The 16,682-nt window shown below is 46.3% G+C and overlaps 1 long non-coding RNA gene across 4 annotated transcripts in view; it reads right to left on the bottom strand.

Annotated features, from left to right (window-relative positions):
- Positions 1 to 6,248: 6,248 nt before the first annotated feature.
- Positions 6,249 to 16,682, bottom strand: part of LOC119452893 (uncharacterized) — a 35,504-nt gene continuing 25,070 nt past the window's right edge. For 3 of the 4 annotated variants that reach the window (XR_007464903.1, XR_007464900.1, XR_007464901.1), the window contains exon 7: positions 13,120 to 14,206. This is a non-coding gene — a long non-coding RNA (uncharacterized LOC119452893). Of the gene's footprint in view, positions 6,760 to 13,119; positions 14,207 to 16,682 lie in introns of those variants that run through there. The other variant, XR_007464902.1, reaches the window with a different exon arrangement.

Genomic DNA, 16,682 nt, shown 5'->3' with positions numbered 1-16,682 from the left:
CTGCAACGCTACGTAGACTATCTTTGGACGGAGATTCAATAGTTCCAGCATGTCATAATCCAACGATTTCATGCAGTAAGGCACACCAATCGTTGGGCGCGGTTGGTTCAGTCAAATCTTGTTAATTCGAACACGCTTAATTCGAACTGACGTTGTGGTCCCGTCAAAGTTATGTGTATTCCAATGGGCGAAAACGGTCCGGTAATTCGAACGCGAAAGCATTTGTGACGGTTAATTCGAACATACCGCGCACCGACAATGCTCTCAGTAGCTCGCCAAATCACGTGGCGGCGCCTCCGACCGGCATTGCTCCGACACCGCCATAGAGCAATTCGCAAGTTCCGTCGCCTGTAGGGGGCGCGCGAGGCGACTCAATATGGTTAAAATCATAGGTATCGGTACAAGGTAAATTTTAGAAAAAGAATAATGAGAGGTATACAAAACACTACGCCCTAAGAGCGTCCTGCAGGACCCGAATAAAGTTTGTCCAGTCCAGGTATACAAAAATGACAGATAAAGAACATGTATATAGTATACCTGGTTAATTCAAGCAGGCTAGGTGACTATTTGTCGCCGCCCCGTTTCAAAGGGGATGCTAATAAACCATCAACATCATATGGCGCCCACAGAGAGCATAGGAACGCCTGAGTACATGTTTGTCCGTCATGTCAGATTTGGCTTAGCGCTTGAAGTTGGCTCTACCTTTTACACAACCAGTCGCGACGACGAGGGGGGGTTCGGGTGTTGTAACGCCCCCCCCCCCCCCTGAGTCCGAGTTAAACCTCCCCCCCCCCCCCCTACCGCGTCCAGCCCCACCAGTCCAACGTGTAGCTTCAGTGCTCTGTTCACAATTCAGGAGGTGGCGTGAGGTCGAATTTTCCTCATTAACAAAAACACTCTTATCACTGTCTTGTATTTATTCACTCACCCTTAAATTACTTTGCGTAAAACACTGAAGAAATAAACATTGTCATTATCCTTGGTATCATTAGATTATAGTAATTATTAGGCATTTTATTTGGTGTTGGATTCCTCTGGCCAAAGCAAGAAAATGGCATATTATGCAAAGTGCGTGCTTCCCCCCACCACCACAAAAATGCAACCCCCCCCCCCCCCTTCCTGGATGCGCTACTGTTCACATTCAGTGCCGTTGAGTGACATCATGCGCCACATACACGCCTCGGAAACGCGGATACAGTGCCTCATTGAAGAGGAAGAGGTCATGAACCCCAAACACGTTATTTGTTGCTGCGTGAAGCCTTGCAGCGCATCGTCTATCGCTTTGCAAAGGGCTTTGACTGCAGCCGTCACAGGTCCGCCAGAAGTCACACGAGCTAGAATTTATTTATGATAGGGAAGGTTCTATCAAGGTACGTTACTTTCGCTTTTTCTTCGTGCTAATCGCAGCGGCCCGCAAAGCCCAGCTGCCTTTCGCGCACTGCCGTTTCGCGACAAAGAGTAATTTTACTGCTCTGTGATGTTCTCGAGCTCCTTTCACGTAATGAGTTGTTATGAGCAGATATTTATATTTATTCGATAATTGAAGCAAGTATATCACTCAGGTTATCACAAGTGCGATTGCGCTGGTGCAGATGCAGTATCGTTCGAGTGACGAGGAGTCACGACAGAAGCTTGTTGCTCTTGAGAATGCCTAGCAGATGCACGTTTATGACGTTCTTGTGCTGCTTGCGTCCACGACGAGTTCTTTCTGCCATCAGGCCGTACAGGAAGGCACAGATGTTAACGTCAGTCACCTCCTAATGGGCTTCCATACTTGCGGGTCTCTAGAGCTGTGACAAAGTGCTACAAACATGCCAGTTTTTATCTTAAATGTTCGTATGTTCTCGTTGCGCTGGCCACAAGTGCACAGCTCGAGCTTGGCCGTGCGGCGGAGCACGGGCTGCAGCGAGAACGAAAACATGCGCTTATGCGGAAACGAGACACCGCGGCAGCCACACACTACGACTTGATGCCGGCGAAACCTCAGAAACTACTTCCGACGCTCGCCCACGTACATCTACTCTGGATCGAAGCCACGCTGTCGTTCGTGTTGCTGCAATACACTGTCGCAGGCTGTAGTGTTTAACGCATCGATTGTCCGTAGAAAAACAAAATACAATAATGCGCGTAAGCTAAGAACTGTCGTTTTGTTATCTACGTGGCTCCCAAAGAAGTCACTGCTGACGAAATGCGCACTGCACACTTTCATCGGTGGTGTAACCGGCCAGCCAATTCGCAGCTTGACAACCCATTCTTTCTTCATTGCCATCTTTGGGGAACGAGTGGAGGCTCAATTCACTTGGCACAGCTTTGTTGGCGCATTGCGGCACGCAGCACATGCGATTGCTTTTGAGTTTCATCTTGCACAAACGATGCGTAAACACAGGTAATAGACCCTACTGGCCACCACGAAGAAAGCAAGCAAACGCTACCGATGCGCGTCGCCTGCGGTTACTCCGATACTGTGAAAAAAATCCGCCGATGGCCGCGAAGCGGCGTGACAGTCTACGGAACTTGCGAATAGCTTAGGCGAGATCCCTCAACGCCGCGCAGAGAAAAAAAAGAGAGGGGAAAAAAAGAAAAAAAAAACCGCGGCGGAATTTTCACTCTCTCAAATGGCAAGGTCACCGTTTCTGCGTAGCACCGGAACACGCGTGTATGCGGCTGCGGCGCAGAGGGGAGCACCGGCGGAGGCCCAGTCCGGCCAACGAAATCGCCCACGCCGGCCAACGTTCGCTTCAACGGCAGAAAACGAAACTTCAGGGAGTGGCTAAGCTGGCGCCGGACCGGCGGGAGCGCACGGAGACAGTCAAAGGCGAGGGAGCTACGAGGGAGCGCGAGGGGAGCCACCCAAGCAACGGGGTGGCCGAGGCCATATCCGCTTCCCTGCGCCCTTCTCCCTCATCTTCACTCGATGCTCGTGCCACTAAAAACACTATTAAGACTAACACACTATACCACATCCACATGTATGACAAGCGGCAATGCTGAAGTAAAATGATGTAAATTGTTATTATAACCATTATTATTATTATAATCATCAAGTATGTGATCCTAACTGCTCGGCTGTATCATGTTTCGTATTCTGCGCAAGATCACCAGAGAACGTAGACCTTTCCATGTTACTGCCTGTCAACACAACCATCCACAGAATACCTTACTTACACGATCTTAATATTTTGCACAACTCATTGTTCTTTTCAGAGCTTTGCGTTGTTGTGTCATATTGTTGAACTGCCCATCTCATTTTCCTTTTGTTTTAATTTTGGGCCTTTATTCATTGTTTTATTTTACTGATATTCCCCTGCCGTTTTTTTATATGTATGTGTGCGCCAAAACTTTGACCTCATGGTAGTTCCTGGGCATGATAAATAAATATTTCATTGATTGACTGATTATAAATTATTTGCCGCAAAGCACCTTAATTATTTATGCATCAAAATGTGCATAAATAACCTATAAAGCATAAATAAACTATAAAAAATGAGTATATAATGCACAGGCTGCGTTATCACGAAGCACAGCTGAACAATAAAATGTGTCTGAGAGGATCAAAAAAGTAATATTAAAACAAAAAAGAAACCCCACATAAATCGTTGCTCAGCACATGATTTTACAAATTTTTAGCTGATGCTGTGCAGCATGTGCAACAAGATTGCCTCGTAAGTGAAATGGGATACCTCCTGAACTCTACGTGAAAATCCATAAGTAACTTGATAAAATCCTTAATAACATGCCTAACCTAACTGCGATACACTGATGAAATTCCGGCACACCTCACAATTCTCAAATATTGCACTGGACACTGAGCATTTCGAAGGTCCAGTTGCTTCGCAGATACATAAAGAGTACCAATCATGATACAAATTGCTGCAAGCATAGATGCGTAACACGGCCAAATCACAGCCGTGACATTGAGATTTGCTGCCACTCGCGCTGAGCGGTAGCACCGCATCCGCATGAAAGCAACAGGCACCATTGCCCAGTGCATGCAGCATGCGCGTTACACATACACAAGAGAAAAGAAGGCTCGAGCTCGCTCAATAGGAGCGGTAACTGAACAGACCAAACTCGGCCTACTCCGCATCGATCTCCCTGGCTTCTGATGACGCTGCCGGTGCCGTATGGTCTGGTCATGTCTGACCTTCATCACAATGTTGAAAGTAAAAGTTTACACAGCATACTTTACTCGCATGGCACCCAATGCTCCGCACTCCCCAGTGAGGCTTCCTTCGCTCACCCTCCCCTCTTCTTTCTTTCCAAAGCCCCCCATCATGCCACGGAGGTGCTTTGGAAAACTAGCAGCACTGGAAGAACAGGGAGGGGGATGGAACCGTGGCGCGACGTGGCACCATGAGTCTACACTGAGTGGCGGTACTGGTTTGGCTGGCGCTGTGATGGCTTCAGCATTCATCAGCATTGAGGGGGCTTAGGAGACCACCTCTGAGAAAACAATTGCTGTACAGGTGCGAAGACTTCCAGAAATGGAGGTCGCCAGTGGTGAGGATGACTAAGAAACTGGCAACTTTCCAGCTGCAACCCCCACCCCCCCAATGGTTCACCTAAGACCACGTCAACATCTTGGTGAACATTTGAGAGCCCATTATCCGGTTTACAGAACTTAAAACCTGATTAATTCAGTGATTTCTGCCAGTAAGCACAGTGCCCATCGTTTCTGGTAATAAAATGTTTCTTCTACGCCTTGTTCAGTTCATCAGTATTTTTGAACGAAAGTACCCTTATATATATATGATATAGGAAACACACTTTGTGCAACGAAGGCGTTCTTTGTATGTGGTCTCGACTGCATTATCCACAGGGGATATTCAAAAATTCTGTTAACGTTAAAATGAAACCCCTTGATAGATATCAATGACCTTTGTTACATTGTATCGCCATCATGTGGGAACAGCTTCACTTTTCCTAGAATATAATGGACAGCGCTTTCAAAAAGTATGATGCTATCTCGCTATTCCTATGTCTGACTGGATCGTCAAGCTTATCCTGCCAATGTGCAAACTCATGGCAAGTCGCTAGCCTTTCATACACACGTGTGAACATTGTGTAAATGCAACAAAGAAGCACAACAAAAGTTGTCGCAAGCGCTGCATCTGGGAAGGAAAAAACGAAAGCAAAGATGGGTGTTCTCTCTGCCAGACAGTGTCCATACACATCTACTGATTTGTAAACACAAGCTGTAATTGAATTTATTGAATTTTGGGGTTTTACGTGACAAAACCAGGATTGATTATGAGGCACGCTGTAGTGGGGCACTCCAGATTAATTTTGATCGCCAGGGGGGGCACGCACGGGACACGGGCGTTTTTTGTATTTTGCCCTCGTAGAAATGCGACCGCCGCGGCCAGGATTTGATCCCGCGACCTCGTGCTTAGCAGTGCAACGCCATAGCCACCTAAGCCACCGCGGCTGGTGAGCAGTAGCTAATAGCAGTCGAAACCGCACATATGACAAAAAAAATGTTAGATTGTGGATGGTTTAATGTGCCATAACTACGAGCAGACTATAAGGCACATCGCAGCTGGGGACTGCAGACTAATTTTGACCACCTGAGGTTCTTTTAACATGTACCTAAAATCGACGTTAAATATACGTGCATAAGATTTGCTGCCACTTGCGCTGAGCGGTAGCACCGCTTCTGCATGAAAGCAACAAGCACCGTTGCCCAGTGCACGCAGCATGCGTGTTACAGATTCTGGCCCCCCATGAAAATGTGGCCGCCATGGTCAGGATCGAAGTCAATACTGGTGCCCTTGAGCATAGCAGCGCAACGCTATAGCCACTAAGCCAAGGCGAGGCGGCGGGTATAGCGCACGACTCGCATTTTCTGTATTTTACATTGTCGAAAACCAAAGCGCATATTATTGTTGCCACAAGCATTTGTTCCCGCTCAACTTTCTTAGCGGTGTATGTGAACTTTACTCTTTAAGTTCTCAAGAGCTTGGGAGCCAGTTCCCATTATTTAGAGCAAGTAGGTATAATAGGCTGTTTTCCAATATGTGGCACTATTTCCTGTTTGCTAGTATTTCGTAAATTACCCACGACACCTAAATTACACAAGAAATGCATTAAAAGCCATACGACCCCGACAGCTCCAGAAGTGCAAATTCTACTGAGTAGTCTTTCTCGGGCTTCAGCCACATCTGCGCCCAGATAAACGAAGTGCGACGAGTGGCTCAGTATCGCAGCAAGGCTCTAGTCAACATTGACAGGAAAAGGAAACATGCATGCCACATACATTTATTCTCTAACGTAACAAAGAAAGAGACATGGAACGAGGCGGATTACAGGATGAAAATGAAAGCAATATCTAATACATATGCTATTCGAACAGTCGAGTGCCTACGGCTGCGACGAAGGAAATGCCCATGGCGCGCTCCTCCTGGACGAGCGGGGCCCTCAGTAGCAGGCTGTGGCTACGGGTATGGTCAACCACAGCTCCCGCAGGTGGAGAGTGTACTCATCTTCCGTCGCGGCTGCATCCACCATAGCGGCTAACCTCGACGGCGTGCGCGATTCCAGCGGTGTAGTTGATGTCGACTGTGCTGTTGCTGGCACCAGCAGTTCGGCAGCTGTCGCCTGCAACGATGGGCCCGGTGGCACTGGTTCGAAGGATGGCGCATGGTACGCCTCCACTGGCTATGCCTGGGTATTATGGCACCGCTGTCTTCGGCGGGCCATTGGTTGAGGCTGCCAGAAATCTTTGGCACAATTATTTTTTTACTCCTGAACAGGATATCCCTGCGTGGAAACGAACGAGGGTGCAAACAGTTAAGCAGCATGATTACTTGAGCATGCAATAGCCAAGTGCGGGTGGCCGTGCACATCACGCAAAGTTGATGCTGACAAGCAAGGAGTATTCACTTAGGCACTCGCGATACCGCTCGAGAAGTGCATTAGTGTGATCTTTTGAATGTCCAGGCACGGGCTTTCTTTTCACGTACGGAAGCCTTCGAAACATCGCTGAAATTTGTTGTAGTTAACCAGTCGCTGAGAGACAAAGCCGACAGTGACCGCATCGATGCTGCACTAGTATGAATACAGGAATCAGGCAGCACACATTAAAAAAATGTATGCGCAGTGGCACTTCGTTGAGAGTAGTTTGTCCCGATCTTTCTTTTTTTCTAGATGGAGGGGGAAGGGGGAGGCGAATGAAATGCACTTATAGCATTCAAATGATAATATTATATACTGTCACCTAAGGCCACACGCTTGTGCAAAAACTGCAGAACCTTCCCATATCACGCATGAAAAGAATGCAAACTGTCAGTTGGCAGGGAACTCGCACTCACCTGTACTCTCTTTTGAAACATTGTGCTCTTTTTATTTTGTTTTCCGCGTGCTTCGTTTATACTGCGTTTACCCAGCTTACATTTGCTCAGCAAATTCTGGTATGGTAATAAGAAAGCAAGCAGTCATCTCCAGCGAAACTGAAGTAGCAAGATTATTCACAATTACAACTTCACTGCTTCAGTGCATATCTGCCTTTCTAGTTTCAATTTAAGTTATCGCTGAGTTCAGTAATATAAACTACGGAACTCGAAGCGGCGGTGCGTTAACAAGATCAGCAGATTGCGCATTACACGGTTTGCAGAAAGAGAGAGAATAAAAGCGAGCCCTTTTTAATTACAGAAACCGTGAGAATCGTAACTCACTATAACAGAAAGCTCTATCTGCTTGGAGGCACATCGTAGTGGCGTACTCCAGCCAGATTGTTTTGACCACATCTAAAGGGCTTAGCGTGCAACAAATGCATGTTATATGCGAGCGTTTTTGCACACAGCCTTCCATCGCAATGCGGCCGCGGCTACAAAGATACAACCAGTGTCTGTGCACAATAGCGCAATGCCGTAGCCACTGGGCTGCCGCAGTGGGTTGAAATTTTTAATGCGATAGCATCATAGGGAGACCTCATTTACTTTGCAGTTATCCGTTACGGGGATACACGTGCATATTTCAAGAGTGGCTGCGCGTGGTTATCATGTAATTGATAATGCGCGCACTCGCCGGAAAGTTGTGCGGAGTGGGCACTTTCGCAACACTCCCCACAGCCGGGCACCCCCACTACCTTTCGCACCTTGCTGTGAAGCTGCTGCCGAGTCTCCTCGTTTCCTCTTTCCCGTTTCTCGGAACATGCGGAGACTCATTCTCCGCAGCTCGGGGAGAAACGCCGTTCATTGCCCCAATGCTACTTTGTCTTTTGGCTGAAGAGCATGCGACTCAGCGCATGTCGACTCAGCCAAAGACCGTCGGCCGCGTCTCCCCCGCAGCACCCCGGCCACAGTAAGCAATTCGCCTCTCCAGGGCCGAGAGCGCGCAGTGACACGAGCTGCGCTGCACCCTTATGCTCTCGTCATGTGCATCCCCCACCCTCCTTCCCCATTTGCAGATTCGCTCACACCTGCACGGAACGCTCCATCGTTACGGCTTCTTTGTTGTCTGTCGCATATAACTGCAGGTGGACAATAAACACCTTCAGTTGAAAACTCGTCCCAGTCGCCACTGGCTTGAATCCCCCACCGTGGTTGCGAATCACAGCGAACCACAGGTTGGGGGACTACTGGCTGCCGTGAAAGTGCTAGCGAGTAACTGCCGCTCTTCTGGCGCGGCGTTATCCCGAGAAGGGTCAAATTCGCAGGCACATATTTGAGTAATGTACACCTGTAATGGCTGAAGAAAAATGTGGGCCAATCCCAAAGGTAGCGCAGTCAGCGTTTCAACGGGCTACTTGTAACGAGGGAGGAATGAGAGAGAAGCTGGCACGTGACATACACGCCAGCAGACGTTTCAAATAGCGACTTTTGCACAAGAGAAACATGCGTTCGTGGCCTATCGCTTGTAGTGTTTGGCTGCTGTGCTGGAAGACAAATGTTCCATCCCGTCATTAGTCACACATTTATTTATAGCATTATAGTCGGACTTCACGTGCTTTGGAGGAGTCTTGGTGTATTGAGCTTACGCGAGTCTGTCAGTGTGCATGAAAGTGCAAGTTTGCATACGAGGTATAGAGACGTCACTTTGATTAAAGCTGAAGAGACACCTACCGTAAGTCAGAAAACATGGGTCGATCCTGGAGATGTTAATAGTGAACTGGGATGCTGTCATGCTATGCTAGGCTCAGTAATCTCTATGCTGCAAAATGTGGCTCAGTATATGAGCAGTTTCGTAGAATTTAGCCGCACCACGAAAACTTCCCATCACACATATTCTAACAGGTACGTTGGATCTGACATCATTAATTGTACCGACTCTATATATAAATATATACCTCCGAAACTTATAAGCACACTTTCGTATACTTTCACAATTAGCGGTAGCTGAACTCCCCCCAAATTTTTTCCCTGGTCTTTTCATGATTTACCATGAAACTTAAAAGAGTGGCCGCAATCCTTCAATGAATCATTTTTCTTTACATCACCTGTAAAACTGCGAAGGAAAATAAATAGCCGGCAGGGAACACAGTGCTATGGCGTCCTGCGTCCAGAAAGCTATCGTGTCACATATATTGCTGGCGTAATACTAATTTTGCTGAATATGCCCCCAAACAAAGGCATTGTAAGAGTGATGATGTATATGAACACAGCATTACAGTATTCATGACGTCATTTATATCTTTCTTGTCTATGTAAGAATTTTGGTGCAGAGAAGAAAAAGCATATTTAGGCGGGCAGAGTTTAAAAAGTAGGACTGAATGCTTTCACCATAGAGCGATGTCTAAGTAATAGCTGAGGCGTTGGCCGAGCTTGGTCGAAGAACCACAAGGCAATAGGCAATCATGGAGCAATCAATGCACCAAGGGGTAAGATATGGACAGTGAAACCTCTCATTTGTTTACATGCTTTGTTTGCCTTGTGGGCAGTCTTCAGGCTGCACAATCATTTTTGTGGCATCATTGAATACTGCATAATCACGAATGCCCATCCGACCGAGACAAACACGAGCTTGACTGCTGCATTCACATCCCACACTGATCACCTCGTTTCTTAACAAGAGCACCAAACAGCCTCTGTGAGTATGCTTGAAGCACTTCTTGAGTGCGGCAGTAGAATTGGAAATTTCTGCAGTGACCGACTGACCGTACGGCGATCGCGCCGGGCACACTTGACACAATTGGTGCAAGTGTGTTCCATTTCCGGCCAGTATTGAAGCCAGCCTGTGTGTGAGGCTATGAAGAAACCTTGGAGCCTAAATATCGCCATTGGTAACGTGTTCTTGCAAGTTGACTTCACTTCGCGTCGACTGAAAAGAAAGATGAACCTACGAAAAATGCCACATGGCAATTGCTTCAGGTGCATAAGAAAGCATGACGTTTTCTTGTGCGCCGGTGAAGGCACACAAGTAACATGCTTTGGATGCACGTTAAAAGAATCACAAGGTGTTAATGTTAATCCCATGGTATTGCAGAAGGGGTTTTTGGCTGACTGAACACTGTAAACACAAATTAGCCCATGTGGGCGTTGTAACAGCCGACATGCCCTTTTTGCTCCCAAGCTCAAACTAAGTACTCCCACGAGAAAAAGTAAAATAAGCTAAAACCATTGTTTTACCACCAACCTCATTTAGCAGAACATTAAAGGGACGTTGCGGTAGTAAAATGTTGCTTTTGAAACTATAACCTCGGCGTAGGGTAGATAGGAAGTGTTGAAATACACCCATATCTGACATGAGCCAAACAGTGGAAATGATAACTCAGTCTGGCGTCGCAGTCTGCAACGGAGCGAAAGTTTGCGCTGCTGGGCATCGACACGAAAGAGGACATCAGCGACAGAGGAACTGAATTTGCAATCGCTTAGAAGGAATGCTGGGTGAAGTGGAATATGCTGGCGATATGCAGAATGAAAGTACTTTTTACGCTCCCTTTCTATTTCCCTGCACTGAATAAGGACATGGAGAACTGTAAGCCTGTCGCCACGTACACCTTCGACATGACGGAGGATCACTTCCAGTCAGTAGGTAAGAGTGGGTGCTGAAGGTGTGACCTATTCTTAATCGACAAAGGAGCACTTCTTTGCATTGTGCTGTTTTCTCCGATATCTAGTGCCCTAATTTAGGTTTGATTAAGTGCAGTTTATTGGATACCTGGGTATCCCACTGCTTCTGCCAGTGTTTCTTCAGCGTATGCCGCAAGTATGGTTTTATGTCTGTGGCTGGGATGGGTATGCTTATGTTAGTGTCGCTAAAAGCTACTGATGTAGCGTTCTCATCAGCATCTTCGTTACCTTTTATGCCACTGTGTCCAGGTACCCAGCATAGGATGTTGACTTGTTTTCTATATAAGCTGAGCATAGCAATGCAAAGAGTTCGTTAAAGACAGTGTTTTTATGTTTTTGTAAGCTCATTAGGGCTCGGACTACGCTCAATGAGTCCATGAATACAATAGCCCTAGTGAGATTCGTTTGCGTTATGTGTATTACTGCAGGGAGGATCATGTATGCTTTGACTGTAAAAATACTGGTATATGGATTAAGTGTACCGGATAGTGAAAACGATGGTCCTAGAGCTGCGTAAGCAACACCAGCAGGAGACTTCGAAGGGTCTGTATAAAATTCAGCACAGGAATACTTTTCCTGAAGGTCAATGAAACGTGAATGTATATGTGCCTCAGATGCTCGTTTTGACATTTCTACAAAGGAGATGTCAAATTCGATAGTCTGCCACTCCCAAGGCCTTGGAAGCCGAGTAGGAGCCATTAGGACATTCTCTAGAAGGGGGACGTCTGTTTCTTCTGACAGTGCTTCCAACCGGAGAGACAGAGGAGGCCTAGTGGTTGGGCGGTTACGGAACAGCCTGGCCGTGGAGAAATCGCATATAGGTGAATGGCATGGATGATGTACATCTGATTTCACCTTCAGGGCGTATGAGAAACTTAAATAGGTCTTTTGGTAATGTAGAAAGCCTGTACGTTGGATTCAACGTACAGGCTTTCCACAGGACTAGTCCTGAACGCACCTGTAGCAAGACAGATACCCAGGTGGTGGACGGAATCCAGCATCTTCAGAGCACTAGACAAAGCAGAGTTATCGACAGTGGCTCCATAGCCAAGTTGTGACCGTATGAGACTTTTGTACAAGTTCAAGAGGCAGCTTCTGTCACTTCCCCAAGATGTGCGGGACAAGAGCTTGAGCAGATTCATTGTCTTCAGGCACTTCACTTTCATATATTTCAAGTGTGGGACAAAAGTTAATTTTGAGTCTAAAATGAGGCCTAAAAATTTATGTTCATGGCTAATGGATAGCCGTTCTCCATTGAGCTCAATAACGGGATCCGGTATTACACCTCTTCTTCGAGAAGAGGATGCATGTGCTTTTTGGGGGGTTTAGTTTAAAACATTTTCGTCCACCCACTTGGACAATTTATTCAAACCAAGCTGTACTTGTCGCTCACAGATACTAAGATTACACGATTTGTAACCTATTTGGATGTCATCCACATATACAGAATAAAACACTGTACGTGGTATGATAGTATGGAGCGAGTTCATTTTTACAACAAATAGAGTACAGCTGAGCACTCCACCCTGTGGCATGCCAGTTTCCTAAGTAAATGGACGAGACAGGACATTACCAATCCGAACACGGAATGTGCAGTTCGAGAGATAACTTTGAGTTACGTTCAGCAAGTTTCCTCGGACGCCCATTGCTGCCAGATCACGAAGTATTCCGAAACGCCAAGTTGTATCATATGCTTTCTCCATATCTAAAAATACCGATAAGAAAAACTGCTTGTGCACAAAGGCGTCACAGATATTTGTTTCGATGCGGACAAGGTGATCTATTGTGGATCTACCTTCCCTGAAGCCGCACTGCAAGGGATCTAGTGTTTTGTTGCTTTCAAGAAAATGGATCAGGCGCCAGTTAGTAATTTTCTCAAAAAGTTTGCATAGGCAACTTGTTAGAGCTATAGGCCTGTAACTGCTGACCGAAGTCGGGTCCTTGCCCTCTTTGGGGCAAGGACCCGACTTCGGTGTGTTGCCTCCACCGAGAGGCCATAAAGGTCCAACACCCGGTATTGCCTCAACCCCCAGGATCCCCTTTTCCCCGGACACGGCTAAGCCGCGCACGGCTACACGCGGGAGAGGCCGACCCCCATGTGCTCGGGTACGTGGTGTCGCAACACACCAAATGCCTGCTGATGCAGACGCCCCTGCGGGGATGTTCTCTATCCTGACTCATACCCCAGCGACATGTGCCCCTCGTGTGGATACACGGCGACACTCGCACACATGCTCTGGGAGTGTAGAAATGCTCATCCTGACTCAACCTCGAACAAGTGAGAGGAGTCCCTCAGAAGCTCACTTCTCGCCGACCAGCAATGGGGCATTCAGCAGGCCCACGAAGCGGCCGCCAGGTATTCCCTGTCAGTCCCTACATGGGAGATGCCCGCTACGCCCTAAGCGTGGCCTGCAGGACCTAAGTAAAGTTTGTCCAGTCCAATCCAATTCACGCGTATAACATGCACCAACAACTGCATACATCAACGCTTAAGTCTTTGTAAAAACAGTCTCCATTCGACAAAGCTCATAATCTTCAGCTTATATTGCAGTCTAGAGGACCGCCACTGGGCTCAGCTCATTGCGATCCGACTTCTGATTCACCAATGCCCTATTTGCAAACCACTAACGAGGCCGAAACAAAAAGGTGACCTGAAAAGAGGAGAATGGGCGACCATGAAAGATCAGAAAATGGAGCTTTGCATGCAGGGGTCGGGAAAAGGTGGGGTTCCCAAGGAGATAAGGAAACAGAATGGTGGCAAACTCCGCCTCGAGTTTTGGCTTCGCAGGAGCATGGTGTACGCTGCCATGACGCCGCACCTCATGGCAAAATTTACAAATGACCTTGCACCCCGACTATACGGTTGAACTTTCAGTATTTTGCATGCGGGTTATATGCACAAAAATGCAGTACGTATTGTTCTGAACTGCAATCGGCACTTGCCGCAAACTCTACGAGTATGTCCTGCATACCGGCAGTGGAGGTTTCTGGCAGCTTCATACATACCGGAGCAATCAAGTGGTTCTTCTGGTATCGCACCTCCTGGTCCCAAACAGTCTTTGGGCTTAAGTGTTTGTCTACGTGGCCTTTTTCCACAAGCTGCTGCACAAGAGCTGCAGTTGTTCCTGGCACTGCCTTCAAATACCTCTTTGAATTGCAACTTCAGGAGACCGTCGATGTCCAGAGAGAAACTTTGCCTGAAACACAGCAAGCGTGTTTGAGAGAGAGTTGTTTAAAATCTTCATTTTTAGAGTTATGGTGCTTAAAATGTGTGATACATGCATTTTATGCACTTATTTCCAATGTAAAGTCCATTCTTGTCTAATTCATTTGGTTGTAATTTCATGCAAATTTCCTTTTATTAATTTAATTCTGGAAAATTAAAAAAAAAACACCGCATATCCACGAAGTGAATGATGATGAGTGGGCAAAGCACTGGGGGATCATTCTGGCAAAACGCCGGAAGTGGAACCGGAACCGGAATTGAAACCGGAAGCGGAAGCCGGCTTGCAGTTCCGGAGCTTGGCATACATATACTATACATATACATATATATTTATATATGCATATACATACATACACAGCGGTCTCCATGCCAACCAGAGCTACAGACTATGAAGGACAAGGCTCGGCCCTAAGGTGCTTCGCCCCTAAAACTCAGTTCCTTCGACTGCGCTAAGCAGGGTACCTATTATTGGTTCCTTTACAATTCAAGTAGTCAATATGACCAACCTTATTGCTCTGTCTATCCTAGAAAAGTTGCGAGACTCCACAGTAGACTTCCAGAAGAGCATCTTGAACAGTGTCTGGACAGAGCAATAGCGTTAGTTTCTTTGGACTTTTTGAATCGGACAGAAGCCGATAATACTGTCGAACGCGTTTACAACCAAAGCCTCTACAAAGAAGTGACCTGTATGACAAAGGAATAATTCTGGCCCGTTTCAATTGTGAGCGGTGCAGTACGCGACCTTTACAATGAAGTGACACCTGTATAACGAATGATTTGGGAGGCCCCAAGCACTTCACTTCGTTATAAAGGCGTTTGACTGTACCCAGTTTAGCGCTATCTGAAGAAACGATTTTCCAAAATTTATTCATGAAGTTAAGAATGGGAGACTTGTGTAAAACTGGAACCAAAATGAGAGAAACAAAAATGAATATAAGATTCAAAATAAGAACATGATCCCCTCAAAGAATAGATTTAAAGAAATTCTCGGTCTAACAGTGGTGTCACATGGGCACTTTTGGTGTCGCTCAGGGCTAAATCCTCGCAGTGGACTAAATTTTTCTAATTTCTTGTTTACACCAGTCACAGGTTCGAGAACCAAGAGTAAGCCAGACAGCAAGACCAAAGTGGTCGGGGTACGGTTGCTCTTGCAATAAAATGTTTCAAAATTACTAGCCCTGCAGCTCTGCCAATGTAGCTTCAACAGCACATTAACGCCACGATATCACTATAATTGGACGATATCTTGTGAATTCATATAAGGTTAAGGAAGGAATTACTGAAGACCAAAGTGGCATAGTCAAAGCCTTGTTTCCTACTTAAACTAGTAGTACCCTCTGATTAAACCCTCCGATTACACCATCTCAATCAGCATTGTGTATTCAAACTTACCACAAAGCTCAAACATCAAGGAAATCAAAGCTTAAACATTAAACTCTAACATTAAGCACTGCGCAGTCTCTTCCATGCCTTTAATGGTCTTTCTTGCGTGGTGAAGCAGCTTGGTGCCACAAGAAGCAGTGCCCAAACTAGATGACAACGCTGGCAACAGCGTTTTCCCACTCACTCAAGCCAGATGAAACTGTACGTTCACTGAGACTTCTGCATTAACTTTGCTTTTCGGCCAACTACGACTCTAAAGAAAAGGGAGGGGGTAAGCATAACGGGTCAAATTGCAGATTGTTATGATAGATTACGAAGGAGTCAGCGCATGACATACGGCAGAGAGAAAAAAGGAAAATAAAGAAAAAAATCATGGTAATGACAACCCTACGTAGAAGGTTCACAGGGTAGCAAAAGACCTCTGCTTCAAGCACCCGCTACAATAATGGTTACAGCGAAGCAAATGTTTGTTCGCTCACAACTCAAAGTATGTAATCTGGCAGCAAAATGTCAAATACTGAATAAGAGCAACAATGGCACATTCTTGACACAACGACACACTTTAACCAACAGCTTGGCTTGGCTGGCCCACAGCCGGCAAGCTAATTTGACGATTCTGCTTGACCACACCAATTGCTTGGCTGCATGCATATCGATGGCACAATGTGCATCTGTATTTATCATTGTTTACGAGCAACGTATCTGGCATGGAAACAGATGATGGGCAATGAAAACTGGCAGGAAGCTCTTTGCTGACCATTCAAGGCATCTTGCTTGTATTCCTTTTGCATACACAACTACAAAGCTTATTTCTTTTTCACCGATATCGATATGTTCATAGTAAACATCGAAGTATTTGTCTGTCACACAAATTTGTTATGATGAGGTGTCGGAGGTATGGTAAAAAACAAAGGTAATGCTGTGTTAACAATGCTTATGTTATGTTAACAAAGGTTATGAGGGTTATGTGCAATGCCCCAAACAAACTGAGCGGGTTGTGTAAAATAGTCAGCAGGGTGGATATTGTTGCGCGAGAAGACTGCTCCAAGAAGCATGCTCGCAAG

The sequence above is a fragment of the Dermacentor silvarum genome, chromosome 1, assembly GCF_013339745.2.
Source record: "Dermacentor silvarum isolate Dsil-2018 chromosome 1, BIME_Dsil_1.4, whole genome shotgun sequence".
NCBI classification, from domain to species: Eukaryota; Metazoa; Arthropoda; class Arachnida; order Ixodida; family Ixodidae; genus Dermacentor; species Dermacentor silvarum.
The sequence above is the reverse complement of the archived record's forward strand: the minus strand, read 5'-3'. Positions and strand labels throughout refer to the sequence as shown.